Below are 6,867 nucleotides of genomic sequence, written 5' to 3'. Positions count from 1 at the left end.
GTCTACCCGATGGTCTCATCTGGGGTGTGCTGTCTGGGTCACCCTGTGTCTACCCAATGGTCTCATCTAGGGTGTGCTGTGTCACCCTGTGTCTACCCGATGGTCTCATCTGGTGTGTGCTGTCTGTCATCCGGTGTCTACTCGATGGTCCCATCTGGTGTGTGCTGTCTCTGTCACCCTGTGTCTACCCAACGGTCTCATCTGGAGTGTGCTGTCTGGGTCACCCTGTGTCTACCCAATGGTGTCATCTGGAGTGTGCTGTTTCACCCTGTCTCTATCTGATGGTCTCATGTGGATAATCTTTGACTATGTAGTGCATGTGGTGAATTTTACCCTATAAGGGGATTGATATTTTTGTGCTCCCATGAATAACATTTAACTTTGTTCTGGCATTCAGTTAAGTTGCTCAGGAATGTTTTAGTCCTTCGATCTTCCTTCTAAGATTCATTTGGCAGGACCAGGGCTGCACAGACCTGTGAGGAGTCACTCCCACCACTGAGACAGGGTCCTATGAGCGCCTGACCCAGTTATCTGTAAACTGTGAGGTTTCTAATCTGGCAGAAAATGTTCACATGCTGCATATAAAGGCAAGTATACACACTCAGAATGCAATGCCACACTCCAAGCACAGTCACATGCACGTGAGCACCTCCCAGCACACAGCATCACAGCAGCCAGATGGAGGGCTGCCCAGCGGGCAGGTGAGGTCTGCTCTCTACCAATCCCATAGCCACTTCTGGCTCCAAGGAAGCAGCATTTTAATCCAAACATGGCCATTTGGTAATAAGATGTGGGTCTTGATAGTGCTAGGAGATACTATTAGGAAAAGCACTGGTGTTCGAGGTAGATGTGTGCGGGACTGGTCATACACTTCTCACCCACGGCAACAGAACAGGCTTCAGCCATTGTTTCCAAGCAGGCTGTCTGAATTTCATAACCATATCACTAAAATGAGGCATGTTGTGCCCGCATATATCTCATAAAAGCTGAGGCTTAGGAAACCTCTCTCTCTGAGTTTCATTATCCTGACTGATGGACCCGTCCTGTCTCCTTTTTTCTTTTTTCATGTACACATTAATGCATTTATGGGGTATGATGTGCTGATTTTAAGTACAATTTGGAATGCTTACATCAAACTAGTTAATATAGCCTTCACCTCATTTACTTAATTATTGTGTTAAGACATTTACACTCTATATTTAATAGAATTGACATGTACACTTGTAATATGAACCACAGGAATGGTCCCACTGTTTACTGTCCTGCCTTCATTCCTGGTGCCTCAGACGTAACAGGACTGATGGACCAGGCCCGTCCTGTCTTCATTCCTGGTGTCTCTCCTTATAACAGTGCCTCATATATAACAGGCACATAAATTACCAGCACTTCACAGCCCTTTGCTTCTCAAATCAGGGCCATAGTTTCCTTGACTGATTTTTGTAATGGATGAAATTTCATGTTCTGTGTTGTCAGACTGTAATTTAACTGAAGTCAATTTCCTTTTCTGGTGTTTTGTCTACTTTTCCCACTAATTGCTAATCAATGCAGATAGAGCCACCTCGTAAATGGGCCTTTAAATTGTCCAATTCATCTTCCCTGCTCCTGTCCCTTCCGGGGCTTGTTTGTGACACTGTGGTACATCACCTGATGAGTGCCCATCGTGACGCTGTGCCACGTATCAATTAACTCGCAAATTGACTGTGGCCCTGTCGTCCTGTGGGAAGCAGATCGAAACTTCCCAACTGAACGTTTTCTCCTTCAAAGGGTGGAGGACATTTTACACCGGGAACGATGATACTCTGTCCTCCACTGTGTACACTGGCTTCAGGCTCCTGATAAAACAGGATGCTTTAGGTTGTCACCCAGATGGCTGGAGGAAATAATCCAAAGTGCGAAGAAACTGTTTTTCAAAAAGCACACTGCAAAGCGACCACCCATTTTATTTTTCACACAAGTTTCATGCCAGGCAGAAAGCTCTCCATGAATGTCAGATGCTCACACAGGGCTGGTGTTTCTAGTCCCCATTCTTGCCCTAGGAGCCCTTCACATGTCCTCAGGGACTCGGTTCTTGGGGTCCCCTGTAGCCCTCGGCATGTCTGCAGGGTCTCAGTTCTTGGGGTACCCTATAGCCCTCAGCATGTCCTCAGGGTCTTGGTTCTTGGGGTACCCTGTGGCCCTCGGCATGTCCTCAGGGTCTTGGTTCTTGGGGTACCCTGTAGCCCTCAGCATGTCCGCAGGGTCTCAGTTCTCAGGGTCCCCTGTAGCCCTTGGCATATCCTTGGGTTCTTGGTTCTCGGGTTCTCCTTAGCCCTTAGCAGAGTCTCAGATCTCAGGGATCCTTTGCATCTCACACTGGGACCTATAATTTCTGCTGTGCAGACTCCCACGATGCATCTCCTTCCAGCTTTCTCACATGACCCCATGCTCAGGAAGGTGATGCAGTGGCAGGAGGGAGGAGCCTGTGGTCGCTAACCCTGGTCAGCCTGAGACTAGGGTTGGGAATTCTGGGGACTAAATTCTTTTTTTTTTTTAATTGAATGGTAACTATGTACATTAATGCACTTCTGGGGTACAGTGTGGGGATTTCACACACAATCCGAAACACTTCCAGCAAACTGGTTAACATAGCCTTCGTGTCATTTTCTTAGTTATTATTTTAAAATGTTCACATTCTGCTCTTAGCTAAGGACTAAATTCTAATCTCACCTCTACTTCCTTAATGGATAATGGATTTGGGGCAAGTCATTCATCTTTCTAAAGATCAGTCACCACGTCTGGAGAAGACCAGCTTATTTCACTGGCCATTTTTGGGTGCTGGCAGACCCAGGCAGCCCAGAATACTGCGCTGCACTGGGGATAGCAGTTGACACTCTTGGTTGGTGTGGTTGCCCACATCATAGCTTAAAAGCATGAGGGGGTCATTCACCCTTTCCTTCCTTCACCTTCATTTATCCATAAATGTTGACCCCATGCCCACCTGCAGAGGGGCGTAAGCAGGCACTGGGTACCCTGTTCAGAAGCACAGCAGGGGACAGGGGAGTGGGAAAGGGGAGAGCACAGCAGGCTCCTTATTTACACAGGGGAGCCTTTTAATTATAATGAAGTAAATCTGTTACCCTAAAAAATCAGCTTGAAAACCCAAAGGTGAAGGCCACAAATTAAATTTAAAGCAAGACATATAATTAAAAATACTAAACAAGATAAAAGCAAACCAACCACAGTCTACAGAGAAAAAGAAAGCAGAGACCCAACTGCCATAACCTCCGCCGCCAAGCTGCCCAGAGGGGCTTAAAAAGTCCAGTTTATATTAATCATAAAAACTGCTTTGCAAACAGACTCAGTACTAAAAGTCAATTTTGGGGGGGGAGGGTGAGACAGAGTCTCACTTTGTCACCTCAGTAGAGTGCCTAGTGTCATAGCTCACAGCAACCTCTAACTCTTGGGTTCAAGCGATTCTTGTGCCTCAGCCTCCCAAGTAGCTGGGACTACAGGCACCCACCACAACACAGAGCTATTTTTAGAAACAGAGGTCTTGCTTTGGCTCAGGCTGGTCTCGAACCTGCAGGCTCGGGTGATCCACCCGCCTCCGCCTCCCAAGTGCTGGGATTACAGGAGTAAGTCACTGCAGCCAGCCCTAAGGGTTGAATTTTGAAGGGTGGCTATGGATTAATCAAGCCACAAAAACAAAGAGGAAGTAGGAATGGCAATACTAATTTTAGAAAAATTGAATCCAAGACAAAAAGGCTTAAAGGTAACACAGGTGCCTTTTAAAATGATAATAAGTGTGAGGGCAGCGACAGGTGCTGCAGAGTCCTGAAGCACAGCCCACCAACAGCAACAGGAAAACTCACAGAAGCAAATGTGTCTGAGAAATTTCAAAGAGACTTAATACTTGGGAGGCTGAGCAAGAGAATCATTTAAGCCCAGGAGCTGGAGGTTGCTGTGAGCTCTTATGCCACAGCACTCTACTTTAGAGGGCAACAAAGTAAAACTCTGTCTCTAAAAAAAAAAAAGGACATATTGATTTGGGGTAATATAATTGATCTGTATATTGATAAATAATTACATATCTTATGCATATATAAAATTATAAACTTTCTATAAAATCTGTATCACCCTAATATATACTTGAAAACACGCATTGGAAATTAATAAAAGTATGATATAAATTAAACTAGGCCGCAAAATTTCCTGAGTAAAACTTGAACATGAAAAAGTGGAAAAGCCTATCAAATACGTTTTGTTTCAAAAGAAAATAAAACAATAGTCACAGATAATTCCGAACAAAAGCAAATGAGAAAACATCTAAGTTATAGAATAATGGCAAAACCACGCTCAAAGGCAAATGAATAGACTTATATGATTTTACTACTTTTACAAAACAAATGAATAAAAGCATGAACAAAAAGGAACTCAAGAAGTTTTATAAAAAACAACAAATCTCACTATTGAAGCCGGTCTTGCTCTGTCTCAACCCCATGTAAGTTTTGTCCCATCCAATGGGGAAAAAAACAAAAACATAAATCTAAGGATAGCAGAAAGAAGAAAATCTAAGACATAATTATTTTTTAAAATTATGTGGGAAAGACAAAAAGAACAGTTCAGTTTAAAATGACGAAGGGAGCACACACATGAGTGGTTTTCTTTCCACTCGTAATAGGACAGCGGGTGCTACGCAAAGTCTGTGTGTTTGGAGACCCTGTGGAAAGAGCAGCTTCTTGCCCCAAATTCACACAGTAGAAAGTGTGAGCATATTTTACTGGCACTCTCAGAAGTCAATTAAAATTTTATGAGAGATGTATCTACAAAAAAAGATCATTTTTAACAAATATCAGGCAGTTGATAATAACAAGGATAAAGAAAATTTTTCAGAAATTTTAGGGAAAGAATGAATACTATTCAATTTATACCACAATGCTAATATTGTTGGGATGACAGCATGCGGTTCTGTTTCTTATTCTGGCTGCTGACTCTCTCCACCAGGCAGAGGCCTGGCCAGAATGCACAACATCCTGAATAGGGAATCTGAACAGTGCAAGATATAGGTGAGGGCTAGGCTACAGAGACCAGCAGGCCAGCAGCAGAGAAACCTCAGGTCAATAGGCAGCTGGAATCCCGAGGAAATGAAGGAGGGGCTGTGACCTTCACAGGATTGTGACTTTCACGAGGCTGTGACCTTTACAGGGCTGTGACCTTCCCTGGGTCTGTGACCTTCAAAGGATTGTGACTTTCATGGGAGTGTGACCTTTGGAGAGCTGTAACCTTCTCTGGGCCATGACCTTACCTGGCTTTGACCTTCCCTGAGCTGTGACCTTCACAGGATGGTGACTTTCATGGGGCTGTGACCTTCCCTGGATTTGTGACCTTCATAGGATTGTGACTTTCATGGGGCTGTTACCTTCACAGAGCTGTAACTTCCCTGGCCTGTGACCCCCTTCAACTCAGCCTCTAAACCTGGGGGATATGCCAGGAGCTATGGCAGTCTCATGCTCTTCCCTCTATTCTGGGAGGCAATTCACTGGCCAGACCCCCAGAACCAGAAGCTAAGGGGATCTGGTGGTACCTGAGGTCCAGCAAGCCCAGTCTTGTAAGCAGAGTAGGGCAGAGTCTGGAGAGTACCCACCCCACATCTGACTCCTCCACAGAGGCACCTGGTCCTGGGCTGGGGTGAGTGGGCTTATCTGGGTTCAGTCTTCACCAGGAAGTAATGTGGAAGTCCAGCCTAGAGAAGGCGATAGCTCTGTCCCTACTGCGCCCCACCTAGCACCTTCTGTGGTGTAGACAAGTGAAGAAACTTTACTGAAAATGATCAATGAAGCCTCTAGCATTACATATAAAAACCCGATAATGAAAAAAACAAACAGAGCAATTCAAACTGTGGCTTTTATGTGGACAAAGGCTATGCATAGGAAATACATAAAAAAGAAAATTCCAATCTCTGTCTATGTGTATTTTTTTACTGTTTGCGATTCATGGAGAGTAAGTATACGTGTATTTTAAAGTTTTAATCTCCCTTGCAGGTGAAAAGACGAAGATAAGGTACCATTTTTCACAATAAAACTGGCAATGTTTTAATGACCACATTTACTCTGCTAAGAAGGTGCCACTGAGCCCGATTTCCCAGAGGTGGACACTCTCTGGACTTGCCTGGCAACATGCTTCTGCCTACCGTGTGCAGCCGCAGCTCTATGGGCACAGAGAATGCTCCTACACAGGCATGCTCCACACCTATTGTCCCAGGCCTCCCATCCTCTGCTCTTTGCTCAAAATGAGCTTCCCACCCAGACCTAAAGTTCCAGGTCACTCGGGACAGGGCACCACTATCTCTGGGCATGATCTAAAGAGAGTGAATAGTTCAGACACCTCCAAAGCGAAAGCAGAGATCACGATGGCTTGAGTTGAAAACACTTTGCTTTTTACAGAAAAGTCTCTCATGGGCTTACAGATGACAGCAGCCTGCTCTCTCTGATGAAAAAGCCAGTAAAGGCAGCTATACCAGACACACACACCCAGCTCGTGATCCCACGAGGACCGAGGGGACCGCCAGAGGACCCAGCTTCTTCCCCTGTGGGGTGGAGATGAACATGAACATTTTCTACTCAAAAACTGTGGCTCTAGAATATTTTCTCCCAGGGGAAAATGAAATTTTAAAATTAAACCTTTAGGAAAGATCCTCAAGTTGTTTTTTTTTTTTTTAAATGAAAAATAGAATACTACACAGCCACAAAGAAAGAGGGAGACTTTGCCTCATTCACGTTTACATGGATGGAGCTGGAAAATGTCCTCCTTAGCAAAGTATCTCAAGAATGGAAGAAAAAGTATCCAATGTACTCAACACTATGATGAAACTAATTGTTAGCTATCTTA

At 44.6% G+C, this 6,867-nt stretch overlaps 1 protein-coding gene across 1 annotated transcript in view; it reads right to left on the bottom strand.

The window, feature by feature from the left end:
* The window catches only part of PTPRN2 (protein tyrosine phosphatase, receptor type N2), a 648,263-nt gene that overhangs the window by 551,883 nt on the left and 89,513 nt on the right, over positions 1 to 6,867 (bottom strand). The gene's annotated exons all lie outside the window — the stretch shown is intronic.

This window comes from Otolemur garnettii, unplaced genomic scaffold, assembly GCF_000181295.1.
Source record: "Otolemur garnettii isolate 467f Iridium unplaced genomic scaffold, OtoGar3 scaffold00235, whole genome shotgun sequence".
NCBI lineage: Eukaryota > Metazoa > Chordata > Mammalia > Primates > Galagidae > Otolemur > Otolemur garnettii.
Note: the sequence above shows the minus strand (reverse complement) of the source record. Positions and strands in the feature narration are given on the sequence as shown.